Source organism: Pseudomyrmex gracilis, unplaced genomic scaffold (genome assembly GCF_002006095.1).
Source record: "Pseudomyrmex gracilis isolate BER0280 unplaced genomic scaffold, ASM200609v1 scaffold_103, whole genome shotgun sequence".
Classification (NCBI taxonomy): Eukaryota; Metazoa; Arthropoda; class Insecta; order Hymenoptera; family Formicidae; genus Pseudomyrmex; species Pseudomyrmex gracilis.
In genome coordinates, this window is record NW_018020687.1 from 176,171 (window position 1) to 200,924 (window position 24,754).

At 44.0% G+C, this 24,754-nt stretch overlaps 1 protein-coding gene across 1 annotated transcript in view; it reads left to right on the forward strand.

Annotated features, from left to right (window-relative positions):
* The first annotated feature begins 10,673 nt into the window (after positions 1 to 10,673).
* Positions 10,674 to 24,754, forward strand: part of LOC109855961 (discoidin domain-containing receptor 2-like) — a 113,816-nt gene continuing 99,735 nt past the window's right edge. Inside the window, exon 1 of the mRNA XM_020430716.1 lies at positions 10,674 to 10,693. The gene's annotated coding sequence lies outside the window, so the exon portion shown is untranslated. The remainder of the gene's footprint in view (positions 10,694 to 24,754) is intronic.

Consider the following 24,754-nt stretch of genomic DNA (forward strand, 5'->3'; position numbering starts at 1 on the left):
CATTCGAACAGACATTATATAATTACTTTATTGTCTGTGCCGACTCTTCTTTGTGTCAGGAGATGGGATTGAAGAAAGCACCAGGAGAGAGACTGGAGAAAAAAGAGCGCAAAGATATAAATACGCATTTTCATGTTTTATAACACCGCGAATATTCATAGGAAGAGGGATGTCGTTGTCGCGTGCAACGTGCGCTTTTATCGCCTTCATATTCCCTCGTACTTTTTTTTTTCTTTTCTTCCCGTTTTGCTCGTTCTAGCGAGAAACGCTTGTGTGTATGTCGACCGTCCGACGCTTTTACTCGCTTTTACGCTGAAATGGCGAATACAAGCGTGCGTATATATATATACGTATATATGTACAGCTATAATTACGCTAGTAGTCGATAAATGATCTAGGCCGTAAAAGACACCGCAGGGCTCCGATTATGCGCGCTATCGATTCCGGTCACTTTATAATTTCCAACGAACGAGCGCGCAAGCGCCAGCGCTACGGATCCACATGCTTTTATTATTTTCACAGCGCGATCGTTATATCACGCGATTCGTCTTTTTTTTTTTTTTTTTTTTTTNTAAAAGACACCGCAGGGCTCCGATTATGCGCGCTATCGATTCCGGTCACTTTATAATTTCCAACGAACGAGCGCGCAAGCGCCAGCGCTACGGATGAAGCGAGCAATTTTTGTGTATAACATTTAAGTATAAAACATAAATTTGGTTTATTTTTTTTTTTTTTTTTTTTTTTGTAATTTATTGTCATCGCTGCCGCGGGAAGAGCGTTCCTTCACGTACATCCTCTCGCGTGTACAAGCGGCTGAAACGCGAACGCGGATATTGACGCGCGACCGACATTATTTGCACGAACTTTAACGGATCGCGAATGTGCACGCAATAAAGTAAAGTTAATTTGCCGATACACATCGAGACCATAAAGTTACATACGCGCATGATATATTTACGCACTATATATATAATACATGTAGTGCAATTACTCTTTAATTAAGGTACATATACCGCATTTAATTCCTACACATGTTGCGCTTGCGGATAATTTCGCGTTGTCGCAAAACTGCGTTTTATGAATTGCGGAAATGTGTTTTTACACGAGAAACTGCTGATAATCATCGTAATTAACTACTCGCGCGAGCACATATCGCGTAGCAAATTACCACTGGCAATTAATACGGCGGCGAAGCTTTACTAACGTTACGCGGCGCGATCAATTTGTCAAGGCGAGCGGGGCTTCAAGTTTTCGAAAAAAAAAAAAAAACCCCAAACAAACGAAGTAAAAATTCGTCGCGTAAAGATCGCGGCGCCGTATACACAATCAAATATTAATGCTCTCAGTTGTTACATGGTTGGGCAATTTTGAAACGAGCCCGCCATCAAGCCGCGCGGGTTATATGCCTCAGCCATAAATTCGTTTCAACCCTCTTGCACGTTTCCCTCCTCCTCTTCTTTCTCCTCCTCCGCTCCCAGTCAGTCAACCTGGGAATAGCAGTCGTGAAGGGCGGCGGCGGCAGCAGCGATGGTGGCAGAGCGAGTAGCTGCGAGCAGACGAGCGGAGTGGTTGTGCAAGCACCTTCCAACCCCTCTATGTGTCGTGTCCGATATTCCGAGTATTGATAAAATAATGAGTGCATTATTAACTTGACTCGTTTGTAGGGAGGGCGCCGGCCGTGTAATGTGTGTCGGCATGCGAGCCTTCGTTCGTACGCACGCACACGCGAAAACGGTCGCATGCCGAGCACACGCACACGCATCCACGGGGTGTCGGGAATTATCGATCTTTGAAATCTGAAAATGTCGCGCGAATATTTTCCCATTATGCAATTTACGCGTCGTAATTAAAACGGATAGTAATGAAATACGTGAATCGCGCGAGATAATTAAGTGATCGAATCAGCCGTGCGTAATATTTTCGCAAACAAATATCGCGCGCGTGTTTCCGACGTGAAAATTTGTTTGTTGAGAGGGTTTTTTTTTATTGCTGTTTAACGTTTCCATGCATATTTTCTCGAGATTTCAAAAGTCATTTGTGTGATAATTGAGAAGATATATAGAAGTTTTTTTGGACACACTGTATATATATCTACCGCATCACCGCCTACCGTCGTGCATTTTTCTCCGGATAGACGCGATAGGGCAGAAAAAACGAAGTTGATATTCAGAGGGTTAGCGGCGCATACGTGAGGATATGCGCTGTATCAATTTTATAACTCGCGAGTGCGTGCCGGCAGGTAACTCTCACGCATCAAGAATGTAAGTTCAATCTCACGTTCGTTTATAACTTGGCGCACTGCCTTGCAACATCCATCTTTTGCTTTTGCAACTTTGATGTTTTCATATCATGAAACAAAATTACTGTTAGCTTCAAAAATGCGAAATAGAAAATTTAATATGTTTCTTCTCTCACTTGTAAAAATATTTGCAAAATAAATATAATTGTTTTCAAATATTCGGTCGGTATAAAACACTATTTCAAAGTCGTAATTTATCATGCGATTTAATTATTGCAAATAGAAAGCTTATTTGGATTGACTTAAACGTAAAGTGCATTACAAAGCATGTTCACAAATTAAATATTTGCAAACTCCCTCTCAATAATGGGGAGTGTATTCAGAGATTATCCGCTCGTATGGGATCGTTATTCCAGTTGTTAAAAAACCCGCTACCCCGTATGCCACTCCCGCCACGCGGAGGGGGGGTAGGTAAAACGAAGGGGTAGCGCCGAACGAAGGTGTAGGGGGTTAGTGGTCGGGTTTCGCGAACACCCCCGACATAGATGCACCTGAGGCCCTCCGGTTTCCGAGCATGCTAATTCCCACAGACGAGGGTGCTTTAAGCCCGTCTGTGTCGTGCGCTTATTGTGCGTCGGAAATGCAAAAACGGCACGAAAAAAAAAAAGATAGGTAGTGTATTGGACAGACGGTTTTTTTCTCGCCAGTAACAAATCTAAAATTCGAGATCCATCAATGAGATCACTGTCTGTTGCCACTTGGTAGTATGTCGCGTAGCGTATAGAGGACTTGACTTGCGAATTTTTAAGATAGAGACCCACGAGGTCTCTATCTCTCACGGAGAGTGATCTAAATGCGACTTGTCGCATCGGGGAAAATCGCTCGGAAAATAATGCGATTGCGCGGACTCTCAACTCGAACGTTGCCGCGACGCCATTTTCTGTGACTCGCTTAATCGCCGTAAGACGTGGCGATTAAAGAAGACAGATGAATCATTTATCGGCGCTACACAACGATCAAAGAAACGACTCAACTCGTCCGTAAAGTCAGCATCCTGACGATTACGACAGTTTTTTCTCTCGAAACGGCTAAAAAATGAGAAAGAAAAAAAATATTTCAAAAGTTCATGCCCGATTTAGTTTTAATGACAAATCGGACACGAACTTTTGCACTTATTCAGCGAGAATCTGACGACAAGTTATTCAACGACTGACACGTTTTTAAAGACACGCGACTAAAGAAAAGTCACGTGACTTTACTTTAGTCACGTTTTTAAAGACACGTGACTAAAGGAAAGTCACGTGACATTAGTCGCGTGTTATTTTTTTTCTTCGTCCTGTCACCCGACTCATGCCATCCGTTAGGAAACATACAACATGCACACATGTTGGTCGCACAACGACGATAATAATGACAAAAACGTGAATTTCCCACTTTGAAACTTCATCGTCGCCTATCTCCAATTCAGAAGCACAAGCAAGAAAACACAAAAATACTTTTTTTTTTAATGTTTTGTTTTGAAACTATCGAGATAAAAACGACAGTGATCGGTCTTGAGATATTGTCTCACAAAAATCTTCTTACTTCTCAATCGCATGAATTTCGTGTATAAGAAGCACGCGCCGTTCCAGCGCAACTTCGTTGCGCGATAACTTGACGCGAGGTTGTACCGTGCTTCTTGATTTTAGTTTGTGATATTGGAATGTAGAGGAAAAAAATACAAAATGTAAAAACCTTATTGCATTTTATTGATATTTATTATTTTTTTATAATGTTTCTTTTTCTAAATAATTAATGAAAAAAATAGCATTATGTATGTGTAAATAATTTCAACTTGTATATCTTTGTGTAGAAACGCTCGAATATATATTCTGACGACGTTAAGTTTCTAAATTTGCGTCTCGATTGATCGTACCGACGTCTAAATAAAAATATCGTTGAGTCAGAATAAATAGCTGCCATTACGCGTACACTCGCGAAGCTTCAAAACACGCCAGAAGGTATAACAGCCACACACGTGTTGTCCTTGGACGCGAGAAGAAATCGCGTCCGCTCTTTGAGCAGAAAGTATAGCGGAGATCGGTCTGCTTTTACGAAACATCGTTAGTCATCGCCGGAAAACCGACAATTTTGCGTTTTCAAAGGTTTGGCTTTAGATTCGCCACCAGTCTCTTCTCTCTCTCTCTCTCTCTCTCTCTCTCTCTCTCTCTCTCTCTCTCTCTTTCTCTCTTTCTCTCTCTCTATTCACCTCTTCCTTTCATGCGATTCGCCGTCGGCGAACGGTCGGTACTCCGCGATAAAATTATCGCCGAAGAGCGAGTATTAGAGCGAGCGCGCGAGCGATAGAGGCGCTCGCGAGGCATCAAAGAGCTATAATTGGACGTCAGGTTGTAACGGGGAGTCTATATTTAGGACGATGCCCGCGAAACCGTATGGGAGGCCAAACGGGCACCTACTCGTAGGCCCGATGGGCGCAAAGGGCAGACCTCTTAACGTCACGAGAGCCACGAATTATTGCGCCATTCCGGTCACTTAGGGTGCGACCGGCCCTTATTACAAGTACACCCGCAACTTCTCAGCGTCGCCTTTCACTCACTCTCTTTCGCCATCGATCGTTCCAAGACTGAACTTTTTTTTCTTTTCCTTTTTTTCTCTACTTACCTCGAATCACGCTGCCTCGGGAATTTCTTCTCAATATCGATCAAACGTGATCTCCCTTCTATATCTCCTTTCTACTTTTAGTTATTTGCACCGTTCAGCGGACTTTCCCACGAACGATGATCCGGGAATTGTTTTGGTAAAGAACTCGATAATTGGAGGGAATGAATGAGTTTTCAAGCATTGCGAACTAGATGATTCATTTCCGCGGTAGATATATATATATATATCCTTCGTTCGATCGATAGTTCTTGTTATCAATCTTGGTAACGAATATATGCAGTGTAAATAACGCGGTTATAAGTATTATCACGTAGATTGGAGAGAAGGTGGTAAGAATGAAGAAACACATCAGTTTCTTATTCCAGGTTTTACGTTAATAGTAAATTTTTTATCTCTATCTTTAATTGAACAGCAACTGCAGAGGTTATAAAGAAGAATTGTAAAGAATAATAAGAAAATTTAATGTTGAAGCGTTTCTTTCTACCCTCCAGTTTTGGTGAGGAAGACGAGAGGGTGAATAAAATCAAATTTACGTTTAAGTACGAACGGGGCATGATTAATGTATGTCACGTAGGCTCTCGGATAGGAGGAAATGAGACGCCCTACACATTTAAGAGTGTTTTTCGACACAAAATTTTCTTTTTTTTTTTTTTCTTTTTTTTTTTTTACAACGTGTATAATACGGTTACGAGTGCGGAATAGCGAATAAACGAACACGCGGTATTTCTGCAAAATTTCTGCTCACCGCGCAAAACCAACGAAATAACGCTACCCCAACATCCGGACAAAAGGTGATCACGGTCATGAATTGCGCGATGGAATTGTTTTCAAATGTCTCTGTCTCTCTCTTTCTCTCTGTCTTCGCAACTCCGATCTAACTTTATGAAAGGAATCTTGTATTCAATTTAGAGAGGATTGCGCAAGGAGACATTTTTTCCCCGTTGGCAGCACATCCCCTTCGTGAATACTCGTATAAGCCTGTAAGCTCATCAAAATATTTACGGAGATTTTTTTTTCTTTTTCCCAAGCCACCCGCAGTATTTTAATGCAGATCGATGAAGGACGCAGATGTACGTCTAAAGTTCGCAAAGCCGTCCGCATGCAGTGCTTCCTAATGAGCTCCAATGTGTATCATTTTCTGAATACACATAAATTTTGCCAGATTCTCTTTCGCGAAAATCTCTAGGAGATATTCTCGCGGCCTAAAGAAAGATTTGACATTAAGCGAAATATAATTACATGTATACCTGATGTAGTTTAACAACAATGTTTTTTAAGATTGTTGTTTTCATTTTTTTTCTTGTAAAATATGTTTTATTAAATTTATTAAATTAACCTCGTCTCCGTAAATTTTCTTAATTAGAAATATTCTTTCAAAAAATTATTTCCAAAAAATTATACATTTTAGAGCGTTGCGTGAGTGACATACGATGTAAATATGTAACGTATATATATATATATATTCTTTTTTTTTAAATAAAAGTATCATCTACGAATTTCCCGCAGGTCAGCAATTTTCTGTATAGTACTTCGAGTGCTCATGACCTGACATTACCCTCGACGTCCTCGAGCGTTCGTCGAATGTTTCCGCACACCCTTCGAGAAGCGACGCGATGGTTCGAATTCCCGCGTCTCGATTTCCGTCGGGCGGTTAGTAACAAGAATTGCCGACGACAACGGTTTCTTTTTGCATAGTGATCGACTGCATTAACGCGCCGACGGGTGCATTGTCTAGACACATACGACGTGAGCCACATGTCAAACGAATAAATGACGAAACGCGATATTTGATAAACGCGACAAATTAATGCAATCTATCATCGCGCTAGGTAAAAGAAAACTTGTGATTGCACATTTCTATATCTATTTCTCGCACATATTGGAAAACTTCTATTTATGCACTTTTTATTTATTTATGTCCTTTGCGTTAAAAACTTTCCATTATTGATAAACTATAAGTAAACTTTTTATAGCAACCGGCAAGTGTGCGCGCGCGTGTGTATTATAAATAAATTAGCAAAGGTCTAATGTGTGTTTTATATAGAAGTATTTTTCCAACAAATTAAAACTAAAATATCGCATCTCTCTCTTTTTCTCTCGACATTATATCGATATTATATTTGAAACAATTATCAACGTCGTCATAATTTCCCTAACAGACGGCGCGACCATACGAATCCATTAAAAAACAAACCTAACGAAATTTTACTCTTTTAAATTTCTGATCTTCCTTTATTCTGCCAATTTCCATTTTCGTCGCACATGTCGTCACTCCCGTCGCGCCGCGATAAAAGTGCGGGGTGGCGAAAGTGTTGTCTCCCGAAGTATATACGGGGGAATATGCTAAACGCCGAGAGCGTGTTCGAAAAGACTGGACCAACCCCTTTTTGCAAAAGGGAGAGGAGATTAACGGAGTCACACGATGCGCATGGCGCGTAAACACACGCATCTCGTCGCGGCGTGGGTTCCACGGCGACATCTGACATCTGGGGGGGTTGAAGACGGCTTCATTCCATAGAATGGGATTAAAACCGACAAGAGGAATTTGAAAAAGCAACCCTTGACAGCTTAATACCGATCAGAATCTAAGCCGGCTATTTAGCCTTCGAAGATCGTCGTCGCGGGTCTATACACCGTAGATCCGGTTATTTGCCCGCCTTATTTGCCTGCGCATTTTCGGAAACTTTTTATTCCTTATGTCTTTCTTCTCTTTTTTTATTTTTCTTTCTCGCATCCAAATCCTACGACTCCTTCACGGTGAATTTCCGCTGCAGGATATTTTCAGAAATCTCGCCATTGTAGATAGACGCGAACGATACGCGACCGAGAAACGGATTTGCTTTCTTCGACGTTCCCTCTCCTTACACATCTCTCTTTCATACTCCGATATTCGAACTCGGGAGATCTCGTCGGACGTCACAAAACCGGAATTCTCACGAATCGTCGTAGGCCGCGTTTATTGTCGGATTTAAAAAGATACGCGCATTCGTGGAAACGATCGTGTCGTTTTCATTTGGCGTTGTTTGTAATCCTCTCAAGTCAGGTTTACAGTAGATAAAAGAGAGATATCGTTATTCTTTCTTTGCTTTCTTATCTGCGACTTCAAAGGCGGCGTATGTTGTTTTGAGATTTTTTTCAGACTCCGTTACTCAATCAAAGATTTAGGTGATAAAAATATAAGCAAAGTAAAATATCAGCTAAGTAAAGAAAGTTTATTAAAATAATAATAATAATAATAATAATAATACGTTTGATGTAACTACGTTGCGCGTTATCTAAAATTAATTACATAAACACATCTGAAGACGATCTCGTCGCTGCGCTTGCGAAGATCTTTTTGCTCAATTCGCAGAAGAAGTAAGGTTATCAACATACATATGAACGATAGCACCTCTTTCTTGAGAAGTCGGCGCTCTCATCCGAATCGCAGAGATGGCGGATTTATACACACGTTCGAAAACCAAGATCGCCAGGCGTACGCACACGATCTAGGCGATCTTTCGCGCGTATACCCCCGGGATTTAACGAGGGATGGCCAGGATCTGGACTATACTCCCGAAGGAACATCCGGGATATAGGAAATACAGGACCGTCGATCTCCTGACGCGGAGCAAAGCCCGCGAGCTTACGGGTCTAAGCTTCTCTCGCCGACTGCCTCGACCACCTCTCTTCACCCCTCGGGAAAGGCTTTCGCCAAATCTCTGGCTAGCAGCTGTATTTCTCATATTCGTGACTCGCACAGCTGAAATTGAAGATTCACAATACAATATGTCAGGAGTATAACTTGCACCGTGATTCGTGATTTGTGTTTTTATTGAACAAGTCAACACACTCTTTATTGCTCGCGTGTTATCGATTTCACGCGTTTTTCCTGCCGTCGTTGGTTCGTATTCAACGTTGACCTGATTGATAGAAGAACCAACACGAAGTGGTTTATCGTTCGATGTTTATACAGAAGAAATCGAGAGAGAAAGTTATATGATTTTTTTCTCTTCATCGCTTCTTTCATCGTAAATGACAGATTAAATAAATCTTTTTGTGTATCCTGTCGCTCTTGCAAGGTACGATACTTGATAACAATAATCTTTTTTTTTGTTTTCAATACGTGCGACGACACGTCGGTATATTTCCGATATATTTTACGTATGCACGGCGCTTTTTATGATAAGATATTTCAATATTGACGCTTTGTCACACAGTATTTGCCGGGCGGCGCGAGAGATTAGACGAGCAGTCGGGTACATATTTGTACGGATCATTTCGCTTTGGATGATTGTACTTCCACCGATTTTTGAAATATCAAAGATACGTGCTCTGACAATTTTATACGCACACACACACGCGCACACGCACACGCACGCATATACGCGTACGCGCATGTACAAACGTTCGATTTTGCACATACATATGTATATAACGCGACGCAATCTAAAGATATATCGAAATCTATCGAATATCGTCTTCTTTTATATATCAATATGGAACACGTTTAAAAGCGGTCTTTTCTCGTTAGATCTCGCTTGATAAAAAAAAATATACAACAGATACGTGCGTTTCGCTGTGATTACTCAGTTTTTTTAGATAGATTTGCAACATTGAAAAATATCGTTTTTGTTTTTCATCGCAGAATAATTCCGAAAGAGAGAGAGAGAGAGAGAGAGAGAGAGAGAGAGAGAGAGAGAGAGAGAGAGAGAGAGAAAGAAAACATTCTTAAGACTCGCGGTTATTAAAACCGTTATTTTAGATTAAAAATTTTCAATGCTTTTTAATCAGAAACTTTTTTTCTCTCTCGTTGATTAAACGCAGAGAAATCTCGGCTGTTCCCTGTATAATCAGTTTGTAGTCGTTCCGGCGGTGTAAGCTGCGTTTAAAGCCGGTAAGCATAGATGATGGCCGCTATTAACGCAACGCAATTAGTGGCTACACGCTTCCTCGAGAGCCCGAGCTGGTACAAGACAAATCTCTTTTCTGCGAAATTACGTCTCGCCGCGAAGCTAAGAGGTTGTGTTGTTACAGCTCCACGTTGTTACCGGAAATCGGGAGAGATTCCTAACTTAGCGCCGACTAATATCATGCCTCGTGGACTTAGTACCGCGTGCGTGCGCGGTACTTGGGTGCAATTTAGTTCTTATACGTGTAATACAAAAATAAGTGTCGTAATATCGTTGTTTTTCAAAAACGTTATCAAGAATCATTGCGAGCGCAAAGATTTAATAACTGTCAATGGGAGGGGCAAGAAGAAAAAATATTTATCCGCGTAAAACAAATGTTCTATTGTGAACAAAACTCTGAAGTACGAAAAACAAATAGATCGCAAGTGTCGCGTGTGGCAAAAACGTTATTAAATCTTTACTCAAACTTTCTCACTCAACTTTGCTTCATTGTTGTACTTTCACAGTTTAACGCAGCCGAATAACCTTTCATCTATGCGCACATATGTGCATACAGCAAAGTTTAAACACCTAAGAACCCAGCAGTTTGTCTCAAGGCGACGACAGGAGGCCACCGTAGCGCAAACCGCTAAAAGTTCAGGAGATACACGCGAAGAAAAAGAGAGAGAGAGAGAGAGAGAGAGAGGAGAGAAAAGCGGGAGGAATGGAGAAGAGTTCAAGTGAGCGAACCTCGCGTGTTCCGCGACATTCCTCGCCGACGAATGGACAAGAACAACGATTCAACTGGCACGATACCATAGCAGCGTTGCAATATGTATGTCCGCATTATCTATCCCGGACTATGCGAGTTTCCGAAGTCAGCTGTTTGCCGAGGGCAGAGGTCGTAGCACCAACGTCGTAGGTACCAACTTTGATTATGGTCGCAGATTTACGTCGAGGAAATTGATAGAGTAGAAACGAGGTATATCTCACTGGAAACTTTTTCTCTATACCACACATCCAGACGTCGTATTTTCGTTGAACAAGCGACCGGCGCTTAAGACCGCGTTAAATAACGCTTATGTAAAGTGTGACTAACAAAAAAAAAAAAAAAAACGAATTTCTTTTAATTACCACCGAGTGATTTAATATAATCTGATTTAATCTCCCATAAAAAAAATGTACGGTCGTGTAATCGCAAGAAAGTGTACAACGCTTTTTCTTCTCTCTAACGCCAGTACTTTTTCTCTCAACGTTAGATGAAAGAAATTAATTGCTCGTGGATAAATCGCGTGTTCTTTGACGTATGAGAGAAAAAAAAAAAAGATCTCTCGAGATAAGGACATGACGAAGATATGCGCTTTCGGCGGCTAACTGATGTGATGTGTGTGTCCTAACACGAGAGTTATTCACGCATTGTGTGACCTAAAGTGGGTTTTTAATGTCCCGCGATAAATGGCCGCTATAAAACCGTAAACGCGATAAAACTGTATACGCGTCTCACGTGCACAGTATAAATAGTTCGCGTGAAGGTTCTTTCACCGCGGAACGAAAATACGTTCGCACCCATGCAAACGTTACCAATCCTCTCGCGACGTTCCGCCGTGCTTAAATCAACAGTCTAGCTGGTCGTACACTCACCGCGCCGCGTGTGTGTGGACATTCTTTTTCTTCCTCTCTCCTAACTTAGATGCTCGCAAAGAAACTCGGCGTATCATTCACCATTTCGCGCTGACGCATTCAAACACACATGTAGGATTGAAAAGCGCGAAAAAAGGGCGCAAAAGGATCCTTGTGTCGAGAGAGAGAGAGAGAGACGGGAGGATCACGCGCGATCTTGTGTATTCAACCTTGGAGTTTTCTCCTCGGATCACAAATCAATTATTTCTCTGTCACAAATGCGCGTTTTTTTTATTTGTAAAAATATATCACAAGAGAATTTATTGAACAAAAATACAAGTAGTGCGACATTTCTTTCTCTCTCTCTCTCTCTCTCTCTCTCTCTCTCTCTCTCTCTCTCTTCAACTCTCTTTCTGCAATTTTTGTAACGATATCATCTCTGAAAAAAAAATTGTTACAAACGTCGCCCCGGAAAGATGAAATAAAACGGATCGCCGGTATGATTGAGCGGTGTTAGGAGCCGACGTCCGACTCGATCGAGCGTGACAGCGCTCCGAGGAGCGTCCGGACGTTAATGTGTATTCGAAGATCTCGAACCCGAGATATTCTCTCTCTCTTGCCTTTCTGCGCGAGTACATCGTGCTAGTTACACGATATAATGCGTAAGTACGTGCCCGGATGAGTACACACCGTAACGATAGAAGCGTGCGATATTAAACGCGGACATTGGAATTGCGCAATTGGGAAAGATGACTAAACCTCCTTTCTGAGTTCCTGCGGATTTTGTGCAACGTGTGTGAGGAGATTAGTGAAAACTCTACGGTGTTGCGCGCGCGAGAGGGAGAGCGAGTCAATGCGCGCTCGTCGGAGGTGGCGGAGATGGTGTGAAAGGCAACGGCGATGGTGGCATAGGTAAGATAGAGGCTTCGTGGCACCTGCAACACCTGCTTGTTAGCACCAACTTTCCGCAAGCGCGCCGGACTCTGTCTCTCTCCTCTCTATCTCCCCCCTCCCTTTCTCTCTCTCTCCGCGTTTCTCTTTGTGAGGTCTGCCTCCTACGGTCCGTGTTGATCGTTGTCTGTATACGCGTTGTTTGTGTGCGCGCCGCACACGTATACCCACGTCGTAGAGCGCGCGCCGTCTACGATGGTAACGGAATCGAACTGGGAACCCGACTTGCTGACACCAGTCGATGCCGGAGAAGGTACACGTGGCGAAAGAAGCGGCCGCGGAGTACAAGACACACGGCACACATCGGAACCGAGTTTGCTGCATGCGTTTTAAAGTTCGCAAAAGAGAAGCCATAAGCGCCGACGAAAAGAAAAAAAACAACAACCTTTACTGCTATAGTTATTAACGGATGTCTGAAAGAGAAAGAGAGAGAGAGAAAGAGAGAATATTGTATCGATTATCCGCTAGTATATCGCTAGTATTCCAGTCTATGCTGTTTGCGAATTGCGTTTTATAGCTTTTCGGCTATTGGTCGCGATATTTCTTCCCACACTGGGTTTTTTGCGCCAAGATATTTCTAACATAAATGGCTTTATTACAAAAAAAAAAAAAAAAAAAAAAACAGATAAATCACATAACGCGGTGGTTAACACTAAATTCTAAAAAACCAATTCTCTTCGCGTGCGCGCGCGCGCGCGCACGCGCAAACTGTCTCAATTACGTGGCAGAAGATTCCAATTAACATGTATCACTGTAACCACGTAGCGTAACACAGCTGGGTGTAGTCGAATCGAATATAACTCATTAGAGCCATAATGAGCCATCAAAACGAGCTGGTATCGTATAATAAAGCGTAAAACGACAAGCGCTGGCGAACAATGAGCGGAAATTCGCGCGAATTGATGCGCGCGCGTTTCCTTCCTTCAGGCGAAGGTTCGTTGTCACCTATCCTATCCCTATCGAGATAGAGCGTGACTCGAGTACGCGTAGGTATATGCGTGCGCGCGTCTCTCGGCGAAACACGAAGCGGAAATCCCCGCCGTGTGTGCGCGTGCCTCGGCGCGCGAGCGAGCGCACGCGACGAAGCACCGCCGGCAACATAAAGTCCCCCTTCGTTTAATATCTTTACGAGAGCCGGCGAAAATGATGAGGTTTCTTGTTTTTTAATAATGTACCCGCGCACACCTGAGCCTCGTAATTCTCGGCGCAGCGTCGGGACGCCCCCCTTCGCCGTCGTCGTGGAAAAGCTGCTCACTTCTACCCCTCCGCCGAGCCTTCTCTTTCCCTTCTGGTCCGACGTTCATATTCTTTCTTTCTTCCCCGTCGTTTTTTCCTCTTCCGCGCACAAACGCCCCAGCCGGTTCTTCTTTCTTTCTTTCTTTCTTTCTCTCGCTCGGTTTCTCGGGGGTTTTATCGTGCTTTCTTTACATTCCACGCCTTCCACGTTACGTCTCTCTTTCCGCGCCGCTATTTACCGCCGCGATTTTGGTCTTGTTGCTTTCATCGTAGACGCGCGTAGTCTGTGTGTTACCTCTACATCTCTCCACTTTATTCTCTAGAGCTCGGTAATGCGATCCTTCACGCGGACTCGATCGTCTTCATCGCTTAGGGGGTTTAATGACGCGATTGCTGCGAGTGTAATTTTCTAATAGCGGTTCGTACACATTTTCAATGTTGATTGGTTCAGGAAAAATAAGTCAAAACAAATGACAGAACATGCGCGCGTATGTGCGTGTGTACTCCTTATCACTCCGTCCGCTTTTCTTATCTCTCTTCTCTCTATTTCTTTTATACACGTCTCATAATTTTGATCTCCCCATTATTGTTTATCTCATCGTTATCGTCAACAATTGTCGTGTTCTACATTGTCCTCGATGTTGCTATTTCTCTGGTAGTAGACCATTAAGTTAGTATTTCTGTTCAGTTTCGTAGATGGTAAAATCTCTTTAGAAGACAAAAGAAGGGAATAATTTTCGTCTCTCTCTCTCTCTCTCTCTCTCTCTCTCTATTTTCTTTTTGTAAATGACGCCAACAACACGAGGCAGAAAAACAATTTTGCTACGCCCCCCTTTCCATCCTACTAACGCGTCGCGAAGCCGAATTGTGTGAAATTCGACTCTTCCCACTGTGCTTTACGCTTTGAAAGCTTCTACGCGACAGCGAGCTGTAAAACGTTGGTTGGAACGCACGTGTGTTTTCTCTCTCTCCCCCTCTCTCTCTCTCTCTCTCTCTTTCTCTTTCTCTCTATGATGCTCGATATTACTCGGTGTTCTGCGTGTAGCCATTGTGTGTCACACGGTACGATAGTAAAAGTGACAAAGGGATTTCCCAGCAAGTAGGAAATAAAGTATTGGCCCCGAGGACTTTCTTGTCCGGTTCGTCGCGGTTGTAAATTTGTTAAAAACTTTATCGTCAAGTCGTGTCATTAATTTCATTAACGGATCGTTAAAGCTCGCGCTGACAGGAACGTCGGCAAAAACAATGCGGACTCGTTATGAAAAAACAATACGAGTACAAAATTGCCGTTAACGGTTGAATTTTATGCCCGTAGCTTTGTGTAAATTGTATTTATTTGTGCAAGCGGAGCACTTTTAACGACATGTTTGGGTTTAATTAACGATCGCGATTAATATGTAAAACACATATTACTACTACGTGTTCGCGAGCAAAATAATATTTATTTTAGAAACGCACGCTGGTAAACGCGCGCATGTATAACATTCTTTACGAGACTTTTCACTGTAAAGAGTTACAAGAATAATTTAAAAAATGTTTAAGTAAAAAACTAGTAAAAAAGTTTGAAAACTTTTAAAAAGCGCCGCTTTTACATATGGCAAAACTATATTTCTCTATGAAAAAACAAATTTACTGATCTGTCATTCTCTCGTAAATGATGGTGGTTTTTTTCGTAGCTGTTCATCAATACATGCAGAATTGATGATCAATAACATCCAACGATGCGAACGGCAGCAACATTAACAATTCTCGGAAAGCTGCACGGCGGAAAGATTTAGCAGCGCCCGGGACTGACGCACACGTGCTCTCGTGAATTTTTTGCGGAAATCTGTCACGGGCCGGATGAGATTTATCAACGCTCTCGCAAAGTTTGCGCATCACTGGCGTGCAAACGGCCGCGCGAACAACCGCGCGCGCCGAACGTTCCTCGTACCCACGGAGTTTTTCGGCGCGGTGCGAGCATTTTAATTGGGCCGCCGGGCGCGACTGTCGGAAAAGATTTTCCAAGACGCGTTACCGCCGTCGCGAAGGGTCCGCCGTATGATTTACCGTGTCGCTCAAGTAAAGAAAAAAAAGAAAAAAAAAAAAGTTACCGCAGAAAAATCCGGAAGTCCGTCTCGCCCTTAAATCGCCCGGGGACCGTCCAGGAATTCCTGAAGGATATATATACGCTGCCCCGATATAACCCCCCGGTATGACGAGGGACGCGAGCGATAACGTGGAATGCCACTCGTATCTCCCGGCCAGCGCGCCGGCCGGACAAGTGACTTTTTTTTCTTTTTTTTTTTAGTTTTTTTTTTTTTCGCTGACCCAAGCACGCGTTAAACTTTAATCACGTCGGTCCGTCTCTTCCGTCAGAAAGAGCTGCGTGACTTTGATAATACGCGACTCGCACGGTTAGCCGGTTAACTTTTAATTCTTCTCGCGCGCACATTATCGCTCGTCGCGATGACCGAAATTTACATAGTTTTGGGCTTTACGCAGCCCGGCTCTTTTGTTGCGTTGGCGGTCGGTTAAAAAAAAAAAAAAAAAAAAAAACACCTACATTTATAATAATCCGCTCAAGCCACGGCAATTAAGAGAAACGTCACGGTTACTTTTCCGCGGACTTCCGCCTTTCCCTGTGGACTCGCCGCCCTCACGATCTTGCGGGAAAACTCTCAAAAACTCAGGATGACTCGGTTCTTTCGGCATTCTGACCGCAGAAAGAACATCTCTCCCACATGACAACACTAATCCATGTTTTCACGGTTATTTCTCTCGAGATCTGTGCGATGCACACGGTGGACGAGACGCGCTCGCTCCCCCCTTGACGAAAGTCAAAACGGATGATTCATTCGTCGAAGTCGCTTCTCATGGCGATTAATGGTGCGATGGTCGGCGAAGCGGGCGTCGGATTAAAAGCGGTCTAAACGTTGAAATTTTCACGGGGCGGTCGGCTCGCATCGCCGACACGTATCCACCGCACACGAAGGGGAGGGGAGATTCAAGCTGCAGCGAGCGGCCGATGCGGGGACCGGTGAATTTTCAGATTGTTCTTCTCGTAACACACGAGAGAGCGGTGCGTGTGTGACCCCGGGAGGAGGGTGAGAACTCGTCGTCGGCGCACAATGCCATTGTATCCGGGTGGCATAATGGTCGACGCTATTATAAATGAAACGTCTGCAACTAATTTGAGGCAGGGCGTAGCGCGATGTACGACCGGTATCGCGTTCCGAGATATTCGCGGCGTGCGCGTCGTTCGCCATTCGGGTGTGGAAAAACGTGTGTGTCTCCGCGTTCCCGCAATAATGCGCGCAGCATTTGCGAACACAGCAACCGTCCGGTCACTTTCCCGGTCAATGCGCCCCTGCGCGCGGCGACAGGAAAACAAGAAAACGAGCGAACCAGACTAGTCCCGACTATCTCCCATGTTTCGCTTTCTCCGAATGTTCTCGGGATAAGAATCCTTTTTATTTTGTATTTTTGTGTGTTGCTTTTCCATCGCACGCTGCGTACACGTCGATATTAGTCCGGAAACGCGCGATTAAAGATGTTAAATGATCTTAAAACTGCGCAATAATGATATCCAAAAAGAACCTGTCGCGCAAATCGTCGTAAGTATATATATTCTGCGCCTTGATTAGCAGCAATTCTGATCGTTTTGTTTTTCTCTCGTAGAGAAAACGTATTAGAGTTCACATATAATTAGTTTATCAGCGACTACTATAATATACGGGTGTCAAGTGGATTTAAAATTAATTCGAGGGAAAGAGCGAGAAAGTTTCTAGACACTCTCTTACGAACAAGTGGAAGAGGAAGTTAACGCGGAAAACGTGATTAGTTTATATTTTTGCTATTCAATTTAATAATTATATATCATAATTAAACTAAGGTTCATCAAGAGGAATGCCGGTTGAAAAAGTTCGTTTGGTAAGCACACCGGCGTTCTCTCTCAAAGATAATTACGAAACGAGCACTTAGCCGCGCGTTCGTTTTCTTGCGGACTTTCGCTGCAATCCTGGCGCTTCCGCTACTCCGGCGAGAGTCAGATCTCGAGCCAAGGGGATAACTTTTTGTTGTCGTAGCTTTTCTTCGTCCATCGACCTTCCTTCCAACGTCATCCATTTTACGACGGCGGCCAGCAGCGCTACTATCGCGTACACGCAGCTGAAAAAAGATTCTGTGGGACTGTTAAAATATCCAGTCGTGACAAACGTTTGTGAAATAGATTTTCCTCCTCTCGCGTCGTAACGCCTCCCTTCGCATAATGTCTTATATCGGACTGGACTTCCGTTACCGGTGGTTGGTCCTGCATAAGGAAAAGTTCAGGATCTTAGCGGAAACGTCGGAGTCAGAAATTAATGAAACTTTATATTTTTGTCAGTTTTAATCCGTAACGCGCGATTACATTTTGTTTACGTGTATATATAACACACACACAAAGTTTCATTGAACGGTTCGATACAATTTATAAGATGGAACATGTGACAAAAATCTAAATTGATTACACACAAACACACACACACCACACAAACGCACACATGTTTGTGCGCTTTCTTTTTTAATAGTATCGAATGTCTCGTCTTCGTTAATCTCTGTCCGCGGTCCCCTCTTTTTGCATTAATCGTTCAAAAATGTCAGACCATTGCGTCACGTGGCAGTTCAGTCTTTCGGATTCTTCGTCGATCGATCCTTCATCCATTTTGCCGTTCAAACGGCGAACGCCCACGGAACCGACATTCACAACCTTATTCAGAACGTGTTTCGCCGGTGGTTTTCACAGCACCGGAAGGCCATTCGACGCGATGAGCTATACGCGCGCCTTCCTGTCAGCGGCTAACGAGACCCGCCCATCGCCCGTCTTATATATACGCGCCGCTTTTCACCCAGTTGGCGCCCCGTCGTGCTTTAGCCAAACAGTACCGGACAGTTCCACTCCGGGTCTTCGGGTCCGGAGAGGAGGAAACTTGATTTACTGCCCACGAACCGCCAAGCGGTTCTTTCTCTCATCGGCCCGGAGAACACGGCGAACTTTTCTTTCACGGTCGTTATCGGAATAAGTTGCTCTTGTTTTCAAAGTGGTTGCACCTTGTTCGTCTGTTTACAAAGCACTGCTGCGCCGTACTTTATACACGACCAAATCGGGATCGATAAAAAAAAATGCATTTAATTAAAATTTCATCCGTAAACAAACGAATCACGAAAACGGTATCGTATATTTCTTCGAGCGGTTGCGTATTGCAACGCGCGTTTAAAATAAATTTCTCGCGGAAATTACAAGACGTCAAGAAACATTTATATTTCGCTTCTATTCGACGCGGACAGATGACGCATTAAATCAATTTTCGTCAAATCACTTCCACGAATCATAGAACTGTGTGTTTTCCGCTCATCATTCAACGCGATGATTGAAGAAGGTCTTTGAGGAGACGCTCGCGTGAAAGCGGACGGAGATCGTTGACGAGCCCATTGCCGCTAATTAAGAACGCAAGTGTAATTGGTACCGGCGTGTGAGTAGTAGATGTCAGTCGGTTAATTTTAGGAGTCGAGAGCGCGCAAAAGAGATAGAGAGAGAGAGAGAGAAAGGAGTGAGTCCAATCGCGCGACGCAAGACAATGGGACGGAACAATGAGGCCACTCTTTCCAGGTGGCTATTACCGTTCCGCGGAGTGTTTATGGCAGATTCGCTCCACCGTGAGGAATCATCCCCCGCGCGCCACCGCCGCGCGCGATGGTAACCACCGACCGTCAAAGTAGTAATTAACCACCGACTCTCCCTTTCCCTGACGACGTCTGCGCGCAGTATTCTCGGCAGCTAAGAGGTCCTGTTCACAACGTTCCTGTGCGGTCTACGCGAAGACGGAACCGCTGACGGCACTTCTGGGAAATCGAAACGTGTCCGACCGTTATTAATCTCACATCGACCGACGTGAAATATGATTTCGGATCCATCCCTCGCGTCCATCCACGCGCGCGTCATTCCCCGAGTCGTGAGGGACAGGTACGTACATACATACATCGCTCTGTCGTGGATACCAAGAAACACACAACGCTTGTATAATGCGAAAATCAACGTTTCCCCGATATGTACAGGCGTAACAGGTTGATCCAATGATGTGATTCCGAGAAGCAATATTATGGCGTGACTCACACTCGAGCGGAGTTTGCGATGCTTCCTAAGTGGAGTACAGAAATGTGTGCGTCCGTTCACCGCGCGACATCGCACCCTGAAAGTCCGTTCATATTACTGTGTTTGCGTATGCGCAATTTCAAAAGTCTCTCTTTCTCCGGGGTGGTAAATACAGAAGAGAGAGTGGTGGTCATAAGTGGAGGAGGCGCGCATTTCTTAGCCGCGGCGGCAATCAATCATTCAGACTCTCCCTACCGAAAACGCATTAGCTTCCGAAGCGTACGTGCCAGCCGCAACGAGCGCACATCATTTTTTACCATCGTACACGATGTAGCCGCGCGATTACCACCCTCATTAATAACCGGATTACACGCTTTACCGGGAATGGCCTCTTGCGGAATAAAATGCGCGTACGGTGCGCGTCACTAAGCTTCGCGGCGGGGCATCGGGTGAGTTATTGCTCGGCGCGCCGCCTCGGTACGGGCGAATTCTCGAATTCACGCGCTCTCGAGAAACTCTGCGTATCTCCTGGCGCCACACCCCCCCGTGCGCGCTGTGACCTTTTCTGCAACACGTTTTTCCCCGGGCCGCGAAGAACATTCGCGCGAAACTTGACGATACCGGACGTGAACAAAAGCGAAGAATTTTAGAAGAGGTGTCGTCCTTACTTGCTCGTGTTGAACATTTCGCACGCGCGCGCGCACACACACGCTCGCGAATACAAAACACGTTCTCCGCGCGCGTACGTAAAGACCGGAGCGGCCGTTTCGTGGCTTGTTTCCCAAGTGGGGCACGCGGGATCCGTCAGAAACATTCAAATATACAGAACGGTATTATTTACGAGCCCTTGGATACACGAGGGTGGATTCTTCCGCGCGAAACAAAACACGTGTCTGTTGTGCCGCGTTCTCTCTCTCTCTCTCTCTCTCTCTCTCTCTCTCTCTCTCTCTTTCTTCTCTTTTAAATCTTTCTCTCTTCCGAAATGGATTGAACCGCGCAATAGCGTTTCGCGGTGGCAGAGAGTTGGGGCGCGCGCACGCGGATTTAGAGATAATATTACATTCCGGAGGGAGAAGTCTGTTTCGAGATATTTCGGAGGGTCGTTTAATGGACCTATTTTGCGGTCGCCTTTGCGGATTCGTCGTACGAAAGGGGTTCGATAAATGGAGAGACGCGAAAGCGCACCGCGAAAGCGCAACGCGACCTGATGTATGCGCGTAACCGACGAATGTAAAACCGAGAATTTATTCGGCGGTCTATGAAACTTCGGCGCACCGTCTAATGGCCCTTGTAGATTGCGCTAACTAGTCTAACACCCACGTTCATGTGCGTCTGTGTGTTAAGTGCTGTATCTTTCATAAAGTTCCCAACGTATGACGTTGCAACGTTGTAAGCGCTCAGCGCCACTTAAAGGACGCCCGATATATCTGGTACCCGAGAAATTACGCTTCACGAACATAAAAAGCTCGTTCAAGCAGGATGAGTCTGGAGATTTCGGGAGTGTGTCTTGGATTTTCCTTCTTCAGCGACGAGACCAAACAAACAACGGTATATTTATGCGGGTTTTGCGCATCTGCCGCGGTTGCAAGACCGGCAGACCCTTCGACAACTGTGGACGATCCTAACCGTGTGAGCTGTGTAGCTGACGTCAGCCACGGAGTTAAACAGCAAGCTGCTACGTAGGCAATAAAGATATACTCTGTTTGAAATTTCGTTTATTTTTAGAGACGATTGACGACGTACTCTCGCAATTTTTGTTTGCAAAGAGTCATTTTCAGCGTGTTTGCGTATGTCAAATGTTAAAAATATTGAAACGTATAAAACGTGTTAAAAACGTAGTCGCGGTATACAAATAAAAAAAAATAAAAAATAAAATAATAAAATGCGTCGCGACGAGATGATGGAATAAAAATACAGTTTTTTTTATCGCTTTAACTTCATGCATAGTCCATAATAGCTTATATAATATTAATAAGAAGATAGGGAGGAGGCGAGCTGTACACCTGATGTTCGGGTAAAATTTTTCTTTATTCCGAAGATTTAACAATTGATGCAAACGTTTCGATCTACTATGGGATCTTCTTTAGTGTCCAGTTTGAGAGGAATAAAAAATGGGAAGTGGCAACTCGATAACCGTCAGGAAAACGCGAAACATTTCCATCTCGAAGACAACTGACAGACTGGTATAATAATGTATAATTTATATAACATTAATATTGTCACATATCATTGTCTCTTTAGACAACAATTAAGAAGACAATAATTAAAACAATATTATTCAGACAATAATTAAAAAGTTTACACGCGTTCTCAGACATTACTACTATTGAAATATAACACAATGGAGTAGAAAATGTATGTAACACTACTATATACACATATTTTTATCACGAGATATATATAAACTATATTCCAAAGAAAGAGACATCGTTGGAATCTCTCTCTCCTCGGAATAAATTCCACGTCCGTGCGGACAAAGACGCATCGAGCGTCTAAGCGCCCTTCGACAGCCGAAACAATTAAGCGAGCAGGCGTAAGTCACGAAATTAAATGGCGAGCTCTGGCTCCCTCGTCGAACGGTTGCTCGTCGCGTTCCCTGTCGGGAAGCATACGTCCGTACGTGTCGTGGGGACCACGAGATCGAACAAGCGAGTTCTCTCGCCGTCGTGAAGTGCCGGGCCGAACGAATGAATATCCATCCATTCCCCGTCAGTGTCGAGAAATTTCAATAAGCCAATTCGGATAATGGATTGGCACGCACGTGCGCGCGCGCGCTTGCTCGCTCGCTCGCTCGCTCGCTCGCGTAGTAGGACGAAGTCTTCGCTCGTGTTGACGTGTTTTGCTCGTGTCGAAAGTGCAACGTATTGTCTGGATCCCGATTCGTTTCGTGCGGGGGTACGGCAAAAACGAGCGAGAAAGAGAGAGAGAGAGAGGGGAGGAGAAGGAACAAAATTCTAAGTGGACCGCTGTTTCTGACTCTCGGGGATGGCGATTGGTATAGCTCTGCACATACTGGTCGTTGAATCCGTCACGGGCTGTGTTTATTGGTTCGACCGTTTTGTGTATCGTTACGTGATCGGGGAATCGCGTGTATATCAAGCTCTTGGAAGAGGCATTTCCGAGCGGATCTTCGAACTGGAAACCGATCCTCGCGAAACGGCAGAATGATAGGCTGTCGAGATTTTGGTCAGGGTTCGCGAAAATTATGGTCGGCTGAATACGGGTTACGAAGTCAATATGAGGAAGAGCGCGCCCGGAGGGGTTGAATGGCGCAGAACCGTAGCGTATTGGCGTCGAAATTCACCGGTGAAGGATATTGCGATAACTTACTGCCAACCTTCTCTCTCCACCGTTATATATTCTATTACCGATATTCAGGCCACCAACTTATACGATATCTGGTAAGACAATATATCTCTCTCGCTATACATACATCACGTTTAGTTTGCCAGCTTTTTTTTAAATTTAAAAATTTGTCTACGAGTAATCTTGTCAAAAGCAAAAAAAAAAAAAAGAAATTACAAGAAATCACGATTGAAACTATTTCGCACATTTCAGTATGGAGTGAGAAAATATTTGCGTCAACTCAACGCACACACGCGCGCTCTACGCGATGAAGTGATATTGCGAATGCGCGCTCCTGGAATGCAGCGATATTTCGAGTTTTACATTTAAACCATCTGCATTAAACAAGTAATTTGCATATTGCGTTTGGACCGGACACGCGCAAATTATGCGCATCGACCGAATCAAAAATGTGTACAAGTGAAATAAATTTTCTGCTAGATGCGCGCGCGGTAGATTAGACGTTTGTAATAACAAGATCGAGACTCGCTAGAGAGCTAGAGGCCAACTCGCACGATCTTCTCGTTGCATTTGCACGCAGTTTTTAGCTTCTTCTCGCCGCGTAAACATCTCTATTATGTCAACCAGATGAAATTTACATCTTTCTTTACGATAAGATCTGAGCTTTCACAACTCGATATTTCATATTTCGATATGGAAATATTTTATTATTAGTTAAAGCCGATATAACTGGTATTAACTTCACGCGTGGAGATTAACCGTATTTCAAGGTTCGATTATGGCCGCGTCCAGAGCCGCGTGGCTCGTTTGCATAGGAAATAAAGCAAAACTATTACGCGAGAGAAGGCCGCTTAACGAGTAACGCGATTTAACGGTAAACGCGCCCTTTGTCACATACACACGTTCCGTTTATTGCACAGGCGGGGCATGAGGGCTTCATAAAAAAATTCTTTCGAGGAGAGTCTCCGTCGATCGAGTCCTCCAGTAAGGCGCGCAATTTATTTCGAGCCTCAACCCACGCGGAGAGAGCGGATTTCCGTTTTCCAATAAAACCTTCGTTCGTATACTCCGGTCTCCTGTATGCGCGTATAGACCGCGACGGAGCGCGCGGCGCACACGCGCTTCGAGATTCCGAGCGAAATCAGATTCTCTCGCAGCGTTGCCGCGGAAAAACATCACAGAGCTCACAATAATGGTTTTCCGTCGAGTATCGCGTTGCGCGCCACGACCACCCACGCGTATATACGGCTTTGGTCAATAAGGAAATTTATCTCGCACGTGGTAAAGTTGACAAGTTGCGCTTCTCATATATGAATATTATCTTTCTGAGATTTTTAAGCGCATTGATGTGTCACGCGCGCAGAGGAATGCGCATTCCGCGCAGTTTAGTTGCATCACAAATCAATTAGCATATATACAACCTACGTGAGATGTTCTAAAATTTCTTGTCGACTCGAATATTAAATTTTAATCACTCTCTTAATTTGTTTTGGTTCAAATAAATGTTCAAATAAAGGTTCAATAAATTTGGTTTAATTTTGTTCAAAGTCTTTGCAAACATAATTTGTACACATTGCTTGTGAGAAAGAGACACAGAAATTTCGAATAACCACTACCTGTTAAAACGAGCAGATATTGAGAAAAAGAAGGAAGTTAGAAACGTGAGAAAGCAATCTACAACCGCTAAGATTAATGAACACGGAATGTGCTAAAGGAAAGCTCGTAAAACCAGAAAATTGACTTTGCGTTCAACAATGG